Below are 20900 nucleotides of genomic sequence, written 5' to 3'. Positions count from 1 at the left end.
AAGATTGTATTTTTACTTGCAAGGGGAGTCTGACGGAGTGACAGAACTTACTCCTTAAAGCTTGATTTACAGTTGCTCACAGCCCGTGTGTCATGCCCATGGACTCACGTTTTTAGTTTCATGTTTTAGGTTATGTTTTTGTGTTCAGTCCATGTTTAGTTTTTAGTCATGTTTTAGTTTCCCTGCACTCAGTTCATTAGTTTCACTCACTTCACCTGTGTTTTTCCCTCAGCTGCACTCACTCCCTATTTAGTTTCCAGTCTCCCCTCTTAGTTTGCCGGATCTTTGTCGCCATTCATGCCTGCCTTGTTTGTCACCCATGCCAAGATTCCTGCTTCCCATGATTTCCACGTTCCACGTTTTTTGAAAGCTAAGTATTTATCCATACCATGCCCTGCCTAGTTCTTTGTTTGTTTGTTTTGTTCACAGTTATGTTTTTGAATCCGGCTCAGCCGCGCTTTTAGTTTGAACTTTGTTTTTTGTTAATAAATCAGCCTTTACTTTTTGAAATCTGCATCCGTGTCCTCCCTTCCCTAAACCCAACCTGACACCGTGACGTCAAAAGGACATTTCAGGCCTGGCGCTTGCCTTGAAAAGACGGCGCAGCGCGTTGTTGTGCACCAGTCGATTTTTGTAACTTGGCTGCGCCGAGAACGACAAATCAGATGGACCAATTTGAGACCAGACTCAGTCAGGAGGTGCCTTTGTACAGGCACCTGTACGAAACTGCAGTGACAAAAGCACAGGGACCACGTAAACTCCCAAAACTCGTGGACAGAGATTGACTTTGGGGAAAGAGGGAGAGTTCTGTAAGAATGTGTGGAAGAAGCTACGGGACAGATACGTGAAGACAAAGAAGAGGGCAGAGACTCGAAGTGGTGATGCCGGTGGTTTCAGACCTTCACCTCTATTGACTGAATTGTCTTGGCTCACGAACTTCGTGAAACACAGTAACAAACTAAGCATTTCATCTTCCAGATACTGCAGCAGTATCATTGATGACAGTATTCCTGCTCTTGACTGGGGCATTGTTTTCTTCTCGACTTTCTTAGTTGTAGAGTCGCGGTAACCTTCACGGAGCAGCGACACCTCTGTGACGGAGAAAATTGCAACTACTGGCGCATCCACTTGCGCCACCATATATAGCCAGCACGAAATCGTGACGTCATCAACACTGCTCGTGCTAGCAGACACGGCAACCATGCTAGAGCCTTAACCCGTGCTCAAACGACTCCGTCCGACTTTCCTGTGTAGTTCTTTTTATTACACAGCTTAGTTACAATCAGCATAGGTAAAACAATCTTGTGATTAAGATGCAACAAATATTTTACTGGGACATCTAGTTCCTTGAGTGGTTACGCATTCTCCTACATGGGAAGACCAGAACACCCTGTTTCTCACAGTTCCCTTTAATTACTTTGTATCACACTAAGCAAAGTTCACACACTACATGTCTGTCTATAAAATGTTGTTTACTCAAAATGAAAATCTATATACATTTTTCCAACATTTCCCTCCTGTTTTTCATTTTTAGTTACCACGAGTCAACATCAACCTAGTACCATTCACATAATGTGTTTTCAGTATTGGTGTCACTTGGACTGTAGTATCCTTGCTGAGCTCCTCCGGGTCATGTTGGACAAGTAAGACATAGTTAGAAAATAGCCCCGTCATCATATTGTTAATCATTGATTTAAGAACAGGAATAATGCACATTGTAAATAGGCAAAGTAGAAGCATGATGCAGAGAATAGGTATTGCAATTTGCATTCGGGTGTGCCACCACGGTCCTGAAGTCAGCCAGGAGATCAAGTCAAGACCTTGAGCATTTTTGTCTTGACCTATGGCCTTTTGAAGGTTGCGGAGGCCTTGCAAAGCTACAGATATATTAGTTCCAATTTCGTCCGGAATGTAGGTACAACATGTAGTATTTATCATCACACAAACGCCACCAGAAGCTGCAGTTAGAAGATCTAAAGCCATTCTGTTCTGAAGAACCATTGTCCGCAAAGCATTAATTTATCTGTTTTGACCTTCATGCACTATTGATGTAAGATTAATGAAAGCTCCAAGTCTATGGTTTCCAAACGGAGCATATTCTTGCCCACTCCCAGCCAGGAAAGGACAGAAAGCAAGACTTTGTTGCTGGTTGACCAATCTTTGTGTTCATCTGGGACATCTGAGCCCCTGACTGCATCATGTGGTTTGAATTCAGGAATATCCCTTTTCCTTCTCGCACCCATCTTTAGTTGACCTGAAATTGCATTGATTATAATTGTATGGCCAGTCACGAATATGGGTGCGCACACGCCAAGGCTTTATAGAATTAGGCTTTTAATCAACAGTGTGAATGTTTTTTGTATAAATCGTTTGTCTTGAGTTTGTATTTTCTTTTGCTATTTTACTTTTGTTAATTGTGGTTTGTTATTGAATCGGTTTATTTTTTTCTGCATTTTCTAATTGTTGTAATTCTTTCTTTTGTAGTTGCTGGTGGCCGGTGGTGCTGGTGTCTCGGTGGTGGCCTCCCCTTTTCTGTTTTGTTTGGGAAGCAGGATTACTTTAAAGTGTGTGTCTACCACATGGGTGATTTTGGTTGCTTTTCTTTATTTTGGTGGGCCCCCTTGTTTGCACTAGCTAGTGTCCACTCACTCGGCCCCAGCATTAATTCGATTTTACTTTTGTGAGTGTGATTCCTTTTAACCAAGCTTTTATAGATGAATAAAAGTTGTATTTTTAAACCTTGAACCTCGTCCATGCTGCCTGAGTGACTTACCTGTGTGCCTTTATGGCAAACTAATTCTCTGGGTGCAATTCCCAGGGTGGCGTTGTTGGTTTTCCTTGATTTCCCTTTAGTTAAGACTAGTTTTATTTAGTTCCTCTTCCTCGCCACACTTTCACCCGTTCAAACGGAAAATTAAAACAAAAAATTCTCATGGGTGAATCTATAGTGCAGTGGTTATCACTGACTCAGGAAGAAGGTTCACAGTTCAAACATTTACAGAATCCACATATACATATGATCTCAGAATTTCTCAAATTACCACAAAACTGTGGACTTGTTTAATCTTTCTCAGCAAATGCTCAGGCACCTACAGAAGCAAAGATGGAACCGTTAATGACAATAATAGTGGCAAATGTACATGTTATATGAGGAAATAAGAGGGAAAAAAGAAAGCAAAGTGAGGAAAGGTGTAACATAGGAGGCCCCCAGAAGTCTAGGCCTATAGCATCTTAACTATGGGATGTTTAAAGGTCCCCTGAGCCATTCCCAACTATAAGCTTTATCAAAAAGGAAAGTTTAAAATCTTAAAGTTAGGGTGTCTGCTTCCTGGACATATACAGGCAGCTGGTTCAACAAGAGAGGGGACTGATAACTGAAGGCTCTGCCTTCTAATTTTTTTTTTCTTGCCCTTTCCAAGTAGTTTTGATTACTAACCCTAACCAAGTCATGTTACTTCCTAAAGCCTTTTGTCCTAACATGTAGAGGAAGGGCAGTTCAAGCCAATCCGGATGCTTAGGTTAGTTTTAACAGATTCAAAAAACAGAAGAAGTTCAAAACAATTCTATTCTGATGTGTGTTGTAAGTTTGCAGGATCATGAATGGTAAGGACTTGAGTCACAGTCACTGTAGGATGAAAACAGGTAAGTTATTAGTTTGCAGTTTGTTACCAAGCCAGAGAATGCAGTAATAACTGGTTACTGATGTTAATCTACTGACTGGTGACGATGAGTGGAGGCAGCAGAGGTAAGTATGAGTGGCACGACATTCCGATGAGTTAAACGTTCGAGCAGGTTAGGCAGGTAATCTTAAACATAATTACTGTATAGTAGAAGTGTACATGGTGACACTAGAGAGCAATTCAGGCCTGATGAACCACCAGAAGAAAGATGAACATCGTGTACTTGGAATTAGCTATAAGCAGGGTGCCAGTCAGCCACATCAAGGAAAAGCATACTTAAAACTGAGGGAGACTAAAAGGTGACAAAGGGATAAGAAGAGGAAGACACAAGAGGAATGTGGAAAATACTGCCAGGCCTTGAATCGAATGTAACCAAGGCAGCCAATGAAATGGCGTTCATGACAGTAACAGTCGCAATGTAAAAAGAATGTATTTTAGCCCTAACCTTCATGATCATTTAGAAAGGCATTGTTGTAGTGTTGACGGATGTTGGTCTCACATAATGGACCACAGTTGAAGGAGCTGAGCTTTACTGCAGCTCAAAATGGCAACAAGCTTGATCTGCAGCAGCCTCCATTTAAAATGAGATACAGTAGGTGAAAAATGAAAGCTCAAAAGTTGTCCATGGAGATGTAACAATAGCAGCTTTTCACCGCACCTGGTTAAACAGAACCTGATGGCTGCTTTTATCTTCTGCCACAATGTATTTCCTGAGTCCCTTACAGAAAGTTGTTTCTCTTGCTACAGATTTCTGTTTTTGCCTCTTCTTGTGTGAAACTACACAGGCAGCATTTCCTATCACCCACATTGAGTTACATAAGCCAGCCTCTTCCACTGTACTTTCAAATAAATCTGATTTGCAGAGGTACAGAATGAGTTTGACCCTTAAGATGTCTGCAGCAGCCCCTTTTACACTTCATAGACATGCCTGTTTCATTTATTTGGGATTCTAAACATTGTAGGAATGAATGTGAACATGTGTGGTTGATGAACTTGCAGTCTGTCCAGCTCTTGCCCAATGTGACCCTGAACAGGAAAAAAGGGCATCAGAAAAGGATGGATGAAAAGCAACACTCTCTTTATTCCTGTGTGTTACTTTTGATGTCAAAACAGCTGTTTGGGCGCCCTTTACTGCATAGACACATTCTCAACAATGTGCAAGCTGTTGTTAGAGAAAAGGAGTCTGGATTAAACTTATGTGTTTCAAAGAGTCACCTGAGAGCACCAAAGTCCTCTTGGCAACTCCTTGAGACTTTTCGCTGTGGAGGCGGCAGTGTTAGGCCACCCACGCAGCAAAGCAGTACAGTCCATCTTCATAAGGTCACTGGGTTTAAGATCCCCAATCAGCAAGAGGTGATTGAGCCCTTGGGATGAAAAACATCAAGAGCCTCAGGAGATCCAATCAACTGTCCAGAGTGTGTGTTTCAGCTGGGTCGCACACATTGAGGTTCAGTCAGCTGCTTTTTTGGTGAGATACCCTCTTATATCAAGGTTAGAGATAAGAGAGACCTTAATCCATTAGAAGCACAATTTAAACATAATTTAGGCAGTTCTCATTGAAATTTGTCTCCAGACTGATTTACTGGAAAGTGGTACATTTGAAAATTGTCAATGTGTCACTATTTTCCCTCTCCCACTCTCTTTTTTCTGCTCCGCCCCTCCTCTTACACTCACAAAGCTTGGTATATATTCACCCTCTTCATTCCCAATATTCTATGCATTTTCAAGCAGCCATAATGAAATTGCTGGCAATTCAAACCACTGCCTCAGCTGGCCTGAAGCAGTGCCACTCTGGCTGCTGCCTGCTGCTGCTATTGATTCCCAACTTCTTTTTAGTTTGCTTTGTTGTGGACTGAGGCAAGGAGCATCAAGGGCAACCAAAACATTATAAGGGTTTCCATGACAACAAGTTCTAGGGCAGTTATTTTTTCGTGTGATTATGTGTAGGAAATGGCCCAAGTTTGTATATCACTGTGGTGTCAGGACGACTTTGAACATATACAGATGTAACACAGGAACTGCAAAGAACATCCAAGACATTTAGAAAATAGAAAAGATCCTTGACACAAAAACTACTCAATAATATGTGTTATGGTGTATAACACAGAAAATTAGAAAAGTTTGGACACTAGAAAAAGATACGTAGTTCAGTGGAGCAGAAACTCATGTAGCAGAGGAGAGATAGGTAATTAAGGTCTCCCAAAACTGTAATTACAGACCTCTGCTTTCCAAGACCTCCTGATTAACATATTAAGGAGAGGAATTTCCTCTCCATCATGATGCAGATTGAACTTTGCTGTGATAGCTGATGGCTGAGGTGCTATTGTGTGTTATGGAAGCAAATCGTAATCAAAATTCAAATTCAAATGCATTATCAGAAATGCTTTTTCATTTTAAGAATGTGGCTGCATTATTTGACTCATAAATAAAATTACTAATCAATCATCCTATTTGCATTTCAATTTTCTTCTTCAAGACTGCACATTCTTTCACTTAATTCAAATGAAAAGGACAAAGACATTTGAAATTTAATTTTCAAAATATGCCTCAGCAAATAGATACCAAAATTCAATTTGAAATGTAAAAGTTGAAAATTCAAATGCATTATCAGAAATGCTATTTCATTTTAAGAATGTGGCTGCATTATTTGACTCATAAATAAAATTACTAATCAATCATCCTATTATTGCATTTCAATTTTCTTCTTCAAGACTGCACATTCTATGCCATAATCAAAAAGAAAACAAAGCGGACATTGCTTTTTCGTTTTCGTGGTCTGCATGCAAAATACTGCCCACAATTCAATAATGAAAAAGCAATCTGAGCGGCGCTGGAGAGTGACGTCACGCCTGCTGACCGTGCTACCCATCATGTAGGCTACGGTAGGGGGCGGTGTGCACATTTGCTGTACAGTTTAGCTGCCCAGGTGGAGTCAAACAATATATCCGATTCTGATGCCCGGCCGTGACCGGGTTGAACGGGTCACAGAGAGCTTGGCTGCATACTCTGCCGTCACAGATTCAGAGGTTAGTGCAGCAAGGGCATGCGCGCCGAGGCCGCGGCCACGACCGGCCATGACTTTCTGGCCGCGGCCATTACTGAGGGAGCAGCCATTAATGAGGCTGAGACAGACGTTGCGAACAGGAGTCGGGGGATTACCTTTCACAGGTAGGATTCAACATTATTATTGGTTGTATTTTGTCAATAGAATATTATTGTACTGTATTTGTGTCTGCCGGCGAAATCGTAGCCAGCAAACGTTAAACTAGGATATGTTTATAGCCGGTGTTATAAATAGTTAGGAATAGGAATAATCTAAACTCTACAATTGTCGGATTATCATAATTGTACACGTATTATTAATTTACATGAAGAGATGTGAAAAAAAGATGCACGAATGAAACACCATTGTCAGCTCAATATTATTTTTTTTGGAAAAATGTAATAATCCACACCTGAAACGGTTTACGCGCGCTCCGTGAATGGGAATGCACTTTTCGGCATAACACCTCTGTTCACACGGCTATTAGGCCAACGGAGACTTCATAAATCATATATTCCATAACACAGGCTTAGATTACAACTAACACAAGAATGCTACTTTTGAAATAATGCAAATATTACTGTTATAACATTGACCATCAGATTTTACACAGGTTTATTAATGACGTTTATTATGCCTGTATTATTCACATGTAATTCTTTCATCCTAACAAAAGTATTTACCTCATGTCTCATACCCACCCCACAGATTGTCCGACCGAGAGTTGGTGTTATTCCCTCCATCTTGGGCTTACAGGTTCACCTAATAAGAGTAGGTGTATCATCATAAGGCTATTAGCATTCATAAATTGAAATATTATCAATAACAGGGCGGGGTGAAATACTTATCCCTGTGTGTGTGTGTGTATTTTTATATATTTTAATATTATGCTTCTTCATTTTAGCCAGAAAAGGGCAGGACTACATGTTCTTCCAGAAAAGCTGAAGAGAGCCTGTCTGTGGCCACTCAGGATGACCCAGAAGCTTCAACCTCAAACTCACTAACTCAGCCTAATGATTTGAGTATTTCTTTTTTAAACATCATATCAAAATTACCGTTCTAAATATGTTAAATAGCTACTTCTCAATATTTATACTGGTGGATGTTGTGGACATGGCTTTGTACTACATCGCAGGGTTTGTAGTCCTCCAGATTCTGCAAAAGCTGTCCTGTGGTGTGTGCCATGCAAGCTTGGTCAGAGATGCTGTACCTTCATCATTTCATGATAGCTACCACTTTCTAGCCCTGAAAAACAACGGTGTACTAGTGATTCCATCATGTGGCACAGTGAAGGTGCTGAGAGCTGCAGAGTGGGTGATTCGCCAAGCTTCAGCAAAGCTGTAAAGACGGCGACAGTCACGTACATCATCCGGGAGGAGAACGGAGGATGTTTTTCAGCTTGGGGAACACATTGAGGAGACAAAGTTTGGCATCAACAACCATTATTCCAACTTGTTGTCATTGTTTGTGTCTGTGTTTCTGAAAATAAGGCTCCACCACATTGGCAAACTGACCTCTCTTGACCTGCATAAAAGGGAGCATGAGACAGAAGCTCTGCAAAACACTCCTCTTTCAGGGCTTTTAGCTCATTTTGTTTTGCTTTAGGTTGATACCATTCAAAATATTAAAACTTGTGTATATACAACTACCTTCTTGTACAGTGTTTTTTATATTCTTTATATGTTATTATAGTATTTCTATTTTTCTAGACTAACTCAGAGAGATCCCTGAACAAGGAATGCATGTGTCTTGACTGCGGTTCATGCACAATTGGCAATTTAAAAAACATTGCACCTTGAACCTTGATGCTATGGTCATGGTCATAACAAAGTTATGCTGTGAAGCCAAAAAAAGCAAAGATCAAAGATTTTTTCTTACATTGTTTTGGCCTTGTGAAATACTTTATTACAGATTTGATAAAGATGTTACATAAAAATCATAACAGCTGGATAGTGTCTTTATTCCTCTTCAATGATACAAAGCTTGTAGTACATGATTGGAAAATTCGTTAGGTCAACAGCTTGAATGATCGTCAAGCAGTGTGTATACATACGTACTCATTCATTCGTAGGGCACCATAGGCAATCGTCAAATAAATACACATACAAAACAAACATCCTCTACCTTATACTAGAAATATATATATACACATACATATGTACAAAGCTGGATTCTCATTCCATCCCTTCCAAAGTACAAAATTACGACAAGGCTCGAGCTGCCAAAACAGCGGCAGCTGACAACGGGCATCGGTGTCTTAAAAATATAGCCTACTGACCAGTCTATCACACACTGTCATTTTGCTGTTAATGTACGGTACCTGTAGGTGGTGTTCTGGCCCTAGTGTGTGTGTGTGTCGCCCCCCCCCCCCCCCCCCTGCCAGAAAATGCGCGAGCCCTTGCTGTCATCCTGAGTGGCCACAGACAGGCTCTCTTCAGCTTTTCTGGAAGAACATGTAGTCCTGCCCTTTTCTGGCTAAAATGAAGAAGCATAATATTAAAATATATAAAAATACACACACACACAGGGATAAGTATTTCACCCCGCCCTGTTATTGATAATATTTCAATTTATGAATGCTAATAGCCTTATGATGATACACCTACTCTTATTAGGTGAACCTGTAAGCCCAAGATGGAGGGAATAACACCAACTCTTGGTCGGACAATCTGTGGGGTGGGTATGAGACATGAGGTAAATACTTTTGTTAGGATGAAAGAATTACATGTGAATAATACAGGCATAATAAACGTCATTAATAAACCTGAGTAAAATCTGATGATCAATGTTACAACAGTAATATTTGCATTATTTCAAAAGTAGCATTCTTGTGTTAGTTGTAATCTAAGCCTGTGTTATGGAATATATGATTTATGAAGTCTCCGTTGGCCTAATAGCCGTGTGAACAGAGGTGTTCTGCCGAGAAGTGCATTCCCATTCACGGAGCGCGCGTAAACCGTTTCAGGTGTGGATTATTACATTTATCCAAAAAAAATAATATTGAGCTGACAATGGTGTTTCATTCATGCATCTTTTTTTCACATCTCTTCATGTAAATTAATAATACGTGTACAATTATGATAATCCGACAATTGTAGAGTTTAGAGTATTCCTATTCCTAACTATTTTTATATTATTGGACATATATTCAAAAGTAAGGGCCGTGACTAATACTTTTGTAGTCAACACGAAAGACGGTTGGATACATTTTCTATTAACAATCTCAACTCATTATAGCCCAGATGAAATGATATAAAAATGAACCTGAAACTATGAAATTTGGTTATTTTAATTTTATATACAAATTTGGACTTGTTGAGATTTGCATCCGTTAATTCAATTAGGTAAACAAATTATGATGTAGTTATATCATATCATTCCATCACAGACTCTCCTTAAAGTACGACCAGCAGGGGGTGCACTTCTCGGCATAACACCGGCTATAAACATATCCTAGTTTAACGTTTGCTGGCTACGATTTCGCCGGCAGACACAAATACAGTACAATAATATTCTATTGACAAAATACAACCAATAATAATGTTGAATCCTACCTGTGAAAGGTAATCCCCCGACTCCTGTTCGCAACGTCTGTCTCAGCCTCATTAATGGCTGCTCCCTCAGTAATGGCCGCGGCCAGAAAGTCATGGCCGGTCGTAGCCGCGGCCTCGGCGCGCATGCCCTTGCTGCACTAACCTCTGAATCTGTGACGGCAGAGTATGCAGCCAAGCTCTCTGTGACCCGTTCAACCCGGTCACGGCCGGGCATCAGAATCGGATATATTGTTTGACTCCACCTGGGCAGCTAAACTGTACAGCAAATGTGCACACCGCCCCCTACCGTAGCCTACATGATGGGTAGCACGGTCAGCAGGCGTGACGTCACTCTCCTGCGCCGCTCAGATTGCTTTTTCATTATCGAATTGTGGGCAGTATTTTGCATGCAGACCACGAAAACGAAAAAGCAATGTCCGCTTTGTTTTCTTTTTGATTATGGCATAGAATGTGCAGTCTTGAAGAAGAAAATTGAAATGCAATAGGATGATTGATTAGTAATTTTATTTATGAGTCAAATAATGCAGCCACATTCTTAAAATGAAAAAGCATTTCTGATAATGCATTTGAATTTGAATTTTGATTACGATTTGCTTCCATAGTGTGTAACCGCTGTCCTTTGTTTAGGTAAAATCAGCACTGCAAGTAACGATCTCACAGAGCTTCTGTTTTCTTTTTTTGTTTGTTTACTTTTACATTGTGTTAAAGTCATTTAAGGAAAGACGTATCAAATACAGAGGTGGGACATGGCAAAATTTTAAAATTAGTCTCAGATTGTTCAATGCAGTCATGTGAAAAATCAATTACACCCCCTTTAAAGTCTAAGGTTTATGGTAGCAGGTCATAATTCTGGGCCAACTTTACTTTCCAATGTAGATTCAGTTCATTGAGGTTTGCAGATGATAGTCTACACACAGCTCTTTTAAGGTCCCACCACAGCTTTTCAGTTAGGCTGTGGTGGGACCTAATGCCAAAATGGAAATGAAAACTGGGGAGTATGTTTACAAGGTGAGAAATGACTAATTGACTGCAAGTGTGTTCGGGGATATAACAAAGACAGGAAGTAAAGCATAGACAGGGGAGTACTGACAACATATTTTAAAAGTAAAATAAATAACTGTCCATAAGTCCATACAAGCCATCACATTTAATGGATATTTTGTTTTTTCAAAGGAGGGTCATGTGTAGTACTTACGAGTGTCCAGGGCTGGAGTGACAGTCTGGCATACCGGGCATTTTCCCGGTGGGCCGACGCCCCTCGAGGGCCGGTGATGTAGTTTTTTTGTTTTGTTTTTTACTAATGTAAAAAAAAAAGAAAAAAGTGACCGGCGGGCGGCCCCACGATTTCATGTTGACGGGGCTAGTCCAATGAAATCTCTCAGCACCTCTTTTGCCCACCCCTCCCCTCACCGTTGACCCAGGTCATCAATCCTACCATTTGAGCTGAACAGACTAGGAGAGAACAGTCAAAAACCGAAATGGATAAACAACAGAAACGAAAGGGTGGTGCACAGAAGCTGTGAGATAAAAGGCTAAAAAGCCTACAAGAAGCAAAATGTGCGAAGTTTACTGACATGTTTGCAAGTGCTTCCACCACGACCACAGCACCGGGTGCAGGGCCATCAAGTGCAGGGCCAGGGCCGTCAACATCATCAGCAGCCCCCAGTGCACGAGTGTCTCCGTAGAACAGTGTAGGCCAAACACAGAGGAAGAAGCTATCGAGGTGGATTCAGAGGTGGAGGAGGAAACAGACGTGACCCAGGGACAGATTGAGGAGGTCAGAATAGCCGGCCCGGTAAGAAGTAGGCTAATGTTAGGCGAAATGTTAGCAGAATGACGACATTTTTTTATAATGGGAGGACTGAGGGCTCTCCGTGTGCGTGGAGACTTAAATTAGCTATTCATAGACATCTTCACTACATCAGTATGGGGGGAATTGATCATGCTGAAATTATTACAATTTTATCCAGTCAGGCTGGAACACGAATAAAAAGCCTAGCCTGTTTTTTTGCACAACCTTGTTGGTTAGGAGGTGGTCACCGACTGTGGTGTGTGTGTGTGTGTGTGTGTGTGTGTGTGTGTGTGTGTGTGTGTGTGTGTGTGTGTGTGTGTGTGTGTGTCTGCGCGTGCGCGTTTCTGTCACAGAGATCATTCAAAGTCTTTATTTTCAACTAATACTATGAGTAGATTTACTTTATTTGAAGGTTTAAAAGTGACATGCGCCTGTCATTAGCATTACAGTACTTAAACCACCAATAATGTAGGAAAGGCTATAACGTATCTAGTGCCATTCCATTTTATAGGCTTACGTAAAGTTGACTGGTGTGCAGATATTGCAAATACCCAATGACATCAGTCATAGATCTCAAGTGTGTCATTAATGTTTATGACACTCTCATGTAGACACCAAAGTGTTCAGTGTTATTTTAGCTTGTGATAACTATATTGTTTGCAGGTGTTACAGGTTACAGTTGCCCATGTAATATTAGTGAAACATTGCTTTGCTGAAATGGATTAGTAGGTAACCGGAGAAATACGAAATTAATATTCCTGCCTCGGCCATTTTCAAACCTCTGCTACATCAAACACAGACTGAGGAGTTGCCTTTCTGCCAGCAAACTGGAAGCCTTTATGTTGATGGCCACTGAGATGTTCTTGTGTCCCTTGATACTGACACAGTGATTGACAGAGTGGCAGAAAAGAGCGATTTAATGAAAAAACTGCTTTTGTAAGGTGAGGAGATTTATTTAAATGAATACATTTGTGTTAGGATTTAATTGCATTTTTCACAGAAAGTGATGAGATTACTTATGTGATCGTATAAATATTCATGGCCAAAAAATGCCTGGGCCATTTTTTGGTCCCAGTCCAGCCCTGCGAGTGTCCTGCCTGCAGTGAACAGTGTTCAAATTCACAAAACAGCTTTGACTTGCTAAGGTTTGACTTGTTTTGAATGGAGTAAAATGTGATCCACTGGTGGCCCTGTTCTGAGCAGCTTTTAGTTTGGCTTATCCATCAGGGTTTCCTTTCTTTCCATTCTCTGAACTAAGAGCGCTCCAGCAGTGTGCAGTCAGATAGGTATTTTGGTTGCGCTTTCCTATTGTGTTCAAATTCTAGACATAGCCCACGTTTGTGTGTCACATGAGATAATCTGTTTAAAAAAGTGTTGTCCAAATAATAATTTATTATTTTACTATTATTCTTTTTCAAACCTGGTACAGTTACAGGCACAGCTGATTTCAGCGATGGTTAGCATTAGACCTGCCATTTCATCAGCCTTTATCCACGTCCCAGTATAGATGCACAGAAAGGGGAATCGCTGTGACACTGAGGACAGTGTAAGAAAAACATTCAACTTTCTCTGTGAGAGATCTTTGTATATGTAAGCCTGGCCGCACCAATATACACTGAGTCTTTACTCTTTTTACAAAAAGATGCAAAAAAAAATGTGCGACTTTGAAACATGTGCAGACCACGTTGGCCCATCAGGGAGGTTTCTGGATTATGAGACCATCAGAAAGGAAAGTTCATGTCTCAGTCTTCTCTCATTAGTTGGAAAAAGACGCTCTTTTACTGAAAAAAAAGCTCAAAGACAGAAAGAAAAGTAAGGGAAGAGACATTTCTCACCTCCAGGTAATTTTAACAATTTTTCACCCTGATGAGGTTACGGATATTGACATAAAATGTTACTTTGGGATTGGGAGGTACAGATGGAGCCTGTTGGTGCTATGCAGCATCAGTGAGATTTTATTCCAGCACTTTTTTTTTCTTCTCTGCACTCCTGAACACTGCTGAGGATCAACCAGGAGCTGGATTAGTTATAAGCAAATACGTGTCCAAGGAGAGTTTTTGATATACAGTCAAATTATTAATTAATTACCTATTACCTACGAGACACCACTGATGAAAGTCAGAAGCTAATAACTAAAACCCAGTATCAGTGTCAAAATATGTCAGTCTATACATGTCAATCTGAGGCAGATATGACATGTAACAGATATGAAGGTTAAGAATCAGAGCACTGACCTTCACAGTTATCTCAGTTAACATACACAATGACCACAAACAACTTCTCCTTTAAAACAGTATAATAGAATGCAGTGGCGGTTCTAGGATTTTTCTGAAACAGGGGCCACAATGGGGCCAAATGTAACCTTCAGGGGCCAACAGTGTCACCACCATCTGATATCCAGTGATGACGCGGCTTAAATAAACATCAATTGGCGACAAGGCAATACACACATTATCCAGCAGGTGGTGAGAAAACATCGTAGTCTTATTAATTAATTTACCAATCATAGCCTCATGGTAAATAGGCTACCAACCTGATTTGGATATTTTGTTTAGTGTATTGCATACTGTAATACATCATACCTACATATTGCAATTTTTTTTAAACTTACTCTTCTACAGTATACTGGCAGTAAAGAACATCTACTTCTAGTCTACTATCCAAAAACAAAAAGGAATAATTACGTATCGCTTTTGAAACTGAAATAAAAAATCATGAATCAGTAACGTTTGTAATAATTCTTTTTTTTAATTCAGTGTGCATTAAGGGCACATAAAACACACAAAACATAAAACATAACATCTTTTAACTGTATATACAACAACATATTCAATCTCATTCTCCCTCCCTCCCTCCCTCCCTCCCTCCCACACACACACACACACACACACACACACACACACACACACACACACTCTCTTCAGAAAAGAAGAATTCTCCGATTGCCATGCTTTGAGCTAAAACGCCTGACAAATTCATCCAAATCTAACGACTTGGCCCGTCGAGACTCGACGCTTAGCACACCCAAGTGACTCAAACGAGCATCACCCATGGTTGTCCTTAAATGGTTCTTAATAAGTGCTAGCACTGAAAAGCTTCTTTCAGAAGAAGCACTACTTACAGGTATAACTACAGCAATCTTCCCCAGCCTGAAAAGTTCATGGAACACCTCTTTGAAAGGCTCTATAAAAGCAACAAAGTCTGTGAGGGTGGTCAGTTTTTCCATTCCATTCTTTGACTTTCTATCCAGCACTCTCTTAATCTGATACACCTCATTGGACAAGTCCTCAAGATTCGAATCAAACATCTTGGCAAAAACAAAAAGTGTCTCTTTCTCTAAAAAGGAAGCACTTTGAGGGCTGAGCGCTTGGATTCCCTTCATAATATGGCAGTTGGTTTCAGAAAACCGTCTCTGCAACTCACCAATCATTGAATCAAGCACTGGGTAGTTCACATGTCTCTTAAAGCTTTCCTTGTCATCTTTCTGTAGTCTTCGCTCACCTGATGGTGCCATCAAAATATAATCACACAACCTGGAATTCCTCTTTGGCTGCCTCCTCTCAGTTGTTTCCAAACTAAGGTCACATTTTACAGCAGTTTCCTCAACTTCTTTCCACAGATCTTCAAAACAAGTCTCACTCCTATATTGCTGTAAAGTCAAAAGCAGTGATTCCACAAGGGTGACTGCTGCCGCTAGGTCCAGAGAGGGAGACTGCAACATGTCTGACAGATATTTGGACTGGCCTAACACTTTGTGGAATGTTATCAAAACACCAATGAATCCCACATCAAGTTGTGCTAATATACCACGAGCATCGGTTGCCCGATCACCATCCTTTTCCTGCCCAATCTGTTGAAGAACACGGTACACAGCAGGAAGTCTATCCAGCATATTGCGACAAGCTGAGTACCTGCAAGCCCACCTGGTGTCACTTAATGAAGGCATCTCACGGGGCTGACCACTATACATCTCTCTTTGAACATCCTGCCATTTTGTATGCACGCAAGATCCTGACAAGAAATTGTGTAACTTTTGCATGAGTGAAAAAAAACAACCTGCCTCAGTCACCGATTTCACACTATCCACAATCACAAGATTTAAGCAGTGAGCCTTACAATGTACATAAAATGCATATTTTGCCACTTCCTGAATTCGTGTGCAAACGCCAGAGTGCTTTCCACTCATTACAGCGGCTCCGTCATAGCCCTGGCCGACTAGGTTGCTACGATACTCCAGCCCATGCTTTTCAAAGCATTTTATGATCAAACTACTTAGTCCTGCGGCATCAAGCTGATCAGCCTTCACAAAATCAAGAAAACTCTCATGAATGGCACCATTGTAGAAATACCTTACAACAAAAGACATCTGTTCTTTCTTCTGGAGGTCTTTTGTTTCATCCGCAATAACACTGAATACCTCACTGTGCTTTACTTCATTAATTATCTCCTCTTGAACCATCTCTGCAAGAGTTTCCAGGATTTGGTTTTGTATGTTTTTGCTAGTGTATTTTGCATTGCCATGTGCCTTCATGCGTTTTTCAACCAGTGGGTTGTGTTTCGCGATGGTATTTAGGATGGCTAGGAAGTTGCCTTGATTGTCTGAGCCTGCAGACTCCCTGTGCCCACGCTGAGACATATTTTGAACTGCAGTAAGGAGCAGTACCTCAGCAATGGTTTTTATATACATCTGGTTTTCAGCTATTTGTTTTTCTCTCTCTTTGTTCATGGATGTGACCATGGATGCTTTCTTTTCAACAGCTAGTTTGTGCTGTGACCATGCAAACATGGCACTTCTGTGATGATCAGATTTACTGTGATCTTTAAACCCACCACTTCTGCACAAAGCTTTTTTCCAATTGCAGAAGCCGGATTCAGACTTAAAGACAGACTTTGGTACATTTGGAAGTGAGAAATGGCGGCAAGGATAACAAAAAACAGAGTCTTTACAGATGGAGTACTCCAGCCACGTAAAGTCTTTACACCAGGCTACATTGAACCCTCTCTTCCGGTTTCCCTGCTCGGCCATGGGAAACGCCTTAAGGACAGGTTGCATTGGCCCGTCTGCTCTGGACTTTGAAATGTCTGCAAAGAAGCAAATAGAAGAAATATGTTAGCATTTTTCAAAATATTTTAAAGGTCATTATCAAACAGTGTGCAAAGACAGCTTTTTTCAATGCCATTAGAAGACCATCAAAGCTTTACTCATCAGTCAAAAACTTTAGTTTAGTTTTGTGGTCCAAAACTTTAGGATAGACGGATCTGTAACTGTCTCAAAGAGACATCCAGGTGGGCCACAGACTTTAACACCTCCACAGGAGCATATTTTGATGAGAATGGCTATAGAAAGTTGTTATGCAAGTTCACCACAGTTATCTAAGGAAGTAAAAACCTTAACTGGGGTGATTATTTCCCATGACACAATATGCAGCACATGGCGAGGAATGCCATATGTGGGTGCTGTCCACTAAAGAAGCCTCTCCTACAGCCCAGTCACAAAAAAGCCCACCAAGAGTTTTCCAGGCCTAATTCTGACAAAAATGAAGGCTAATGGGACTCAATACTCTGAAAAAATGATCCCAAGATCAATTTGTTTAGAACTGATAGCATCAACACTGTATGGTGTTAGAGATGAAGAATATAATGAAAAACTAATATTGTTCAGAATGTTACTTTTCAAAAGGGTTGCACTCATTATTGCTGAGCACTGTAGTTGTTGTCAACTGACAACTTCAAGAGGATGCTGGGCATACATACCATCAGGTCCAGGTGGCACAGCACAACTGGTCCTCACTGTCTCCTGTGCTATGCACTGGGACGGGTCTGCAAAGATGAAATGGAAAAGAATAAAACAATCACAGTTAGTGCAACACACCTTGTCTGTAATCTTTTAGTCACATTTAAGACAAACACAACTTACCATCTGAGGAAACACTATGTTGTTGGGACTGTGGTCCGGGCAGTTCACCATCTTCACCATCTAATAGAAATAATGCAGAAATATGTCACAAACATATTTCTATTCAAAATGCTATCTGACCTTACCAATTTAGTTATTTTATTGATTCAATGCAAATAAGTACATTACATCCATACAACATGGCAACATTACTTATAGGGTTACTATTGCAAACACAGCTTACCATCTGAGGAAACACCATCATGGGACTGTGGTCCGGGCAGTTCACCATCTGATAGAACTAATGCAGAAATATGTCACAAACATATTTCTATTCAAAATGGCAATTGCTACAATGCAAATAAGTGCATTACACCCATACAACATGGCAACATTACTTATAGGGTTACTAATACAGCTTAAGTTGAACTACATACTTAACTATACAGTACTTAACATTTGTACAATTGTACAAATTACCAAGTCGACTTGCTGCACAACTTATTAGCGGCAGTAGGCATTTGGGTGCTAAAAGAAGTCTAGAACTTAAAGGTGATAGAGAAAGGTTGAATGGGGCATTAATCCTTGTTCTGTGATGTGATATGTAGCCCAAAAAAAATTGGTTGGGTCTGTAATGGCTCAGAACCTCCCTAAAAGGCTCTCTGAAACAGCTGTTACTATGCTGGGTTTAGAATGCGTCGTTTGCCCTTATTGGCGTCGTTTCAGTGCTTATCTGGCAACCTCATTATGAAATGCAGGTAGGTGTTGGCGCTATTCGGTTACCGTTGCTTGATTGGCTGCCCTTGCTCTCACTGAAAACAGAGCTATAGAGTAATACACTGACTGAAAAGAAAGCTCATTCCCTTTAGATGAACAAGCCAGAGCTAACATGCAATTCTTACAACAGGAATATGGCACAGCACACATTTAAAACAAAATAAAATGTGATACTTACAGGCTGTACTGACTGCTGGGGTTGATTTTGTTGCAAAGTCGGAACTGACCCTCTACTGAGCATTAAATTCCGACTGAAGCCTGCTCGGAATCGTGCAAGCTTTGTGAAACTGTACTCCGTGAAATGCGCAGAGCAAAGGAAAAGTCGGCGGTTGTATGTACTGTACTGGGGATGCTGTTAAAAATAAAAGCCATTTATCGCGAACATTGCTTTCCGGGGGAAGAATATGTAACGATCGTAGTCCGCTTTCACAGCCTTGGAAGGCACACCAGTTAAAGTTTCTCGCCTAAGGGGCGTGTCTGAAAGGGGGTGGCTGTGGATTTGGGTGTGGGGGGGGGGCGATTGCGCCAAAAGTGACGTCACTTAATGCTCAAACACGGATTTGCCCATTTTCTGGCTGCAATTCAAAAAAGGGGAGTATACTTGAAACAGAGGTGCAGCGCAGATAAACATCAAATTAGCCCTTCAAAATACTCATGACCCATGACCTTATTTGTCCTTGGAAGAACTTTTGCCGCCATGCGTGGGGTTATGGATTTTAAATATCCTCATATTCCTCATAGATTTCTCTTTGTAACAAGTTTAATTTCTAAAATATAAATCTAATCCAGACAACCAGAATGCAATCTGACATTTCTGACCAGTAAATACAAACCGTAGATGTATAAAAGGGCAAGAATAACCATAACATGAATAACAAGTAAGAATTATACTGCAGATATTCAAATTTCACATCAGATATCAACAATATTTCAAATTGTTTAAAGAAAATCACATTTTAACCTTATTTTGATAACAGTAATTGTGTAATTTAGTTTTTTTTATAATTTATTCTATTTAAACACATAAATCAATGCAATGATGATTATTGAAGGAATATATCTTCATGTTCTTATCTGAATGACACATTAATGCTGTTAACAGCTGAGAGAACAATGCACTGATGCTTTCAGGCAGTTGTTCTGATGAAAAGATGCAGATGAACAAAAGTTATATGAATTTGAATCATATTTTATTGATATTATAATATGATGTATGGAGAAGGTTTTATATCAATTTTCAATTTCAATTCAATTCATTTTTATTTATAAAGCGCCACATACAACAAATCTCATCTCAAGGCACTTAGATAATATAGTCCAATTCAAGACAGTTGGAATTCAATTCATTGTAATCATAATTATTTTCAAAATAATCCAATTCGTTCATATAGAGCCAATTCAAAAACAATTTCCTAGCTAAGGAAACCAACAGATTGCACTGAAAACTTTTTCTTTTTCGGTCCAATCTCCCGTCCTGAGCGTGCCTGAGGCGACTGTGGAGAGAAACGACTCCCTTTTAACAGGAAGAAACCTCTGGCAGAACCAGACTCAGGAAGGGTGGCCATCCGCCTCGACCAGCTGGGGTTTGAGAAGACAGAAAGGTGGGTGGGTGGGTGGGGGTGGGGGGGGGGTGTTTCAGAGGAAACATTTCCCTTGGGCGGCTCTGAGACATCTTTTGACCGTTGGACTAATTCCACTTCGACTTGACTCACCAGTTCTGGCACCGTGTCCGATCCAGCCTGATGAGCCAAGTCTAATGGAACCACTTCCTGTCTGTCTGCAGAGGCCGCTTCTGGTCCTGTTTCCTCTTCCACGGGTTTGGAGATCTTTGGTTCCTGGACATCTATCGGTGATTGGGGGGGGGTGGGGTGGGGGGGGTGGGGGGGGAGTGTTTCAGAGGAAACATTTCCTTTGGGCGGCTCTGAGACATCTTTTGACTGTTGGACTAATTCCACTTCGACTTGACTTACCAGTTCTGGCACCGTGTCCGATCCAGCCTGATGAGCCAAGTCTAATGGAACCACTTCCTGTCTGTCTGCAGAGGCCGTTTCTGGTCCTGTTTCCTCTTCCACGGGTTCGGAGATCTTTGGTTCCTGGACATCGATCGGTGATGGATTGGGGGGGGGGCATCCTCTTGTTCTTGTGCCGACGCTTCTTT

This window comes from Odontesthes bonariensis, chromosome 18 (genome assembly GCF_027942865.1).
Source record: "Odontesthes bonariensis isolate fOdoBon6 chromosome 18, fOdoBon6.hap1, whole genome shotgun sequence".
NCBI classification, from domain to species: domain Eukaryota; kingdom Metazoa; phylum Chordata; class Actinopteri; order Atheriniformes; family Atherinopsidae; genus Odontesthes; species Odontesthes bonariensis.
The sequence above is the reverse complement of the archived record's forward strand: the minus strand, read 5'-3'. Positions refer to the sequence as shown.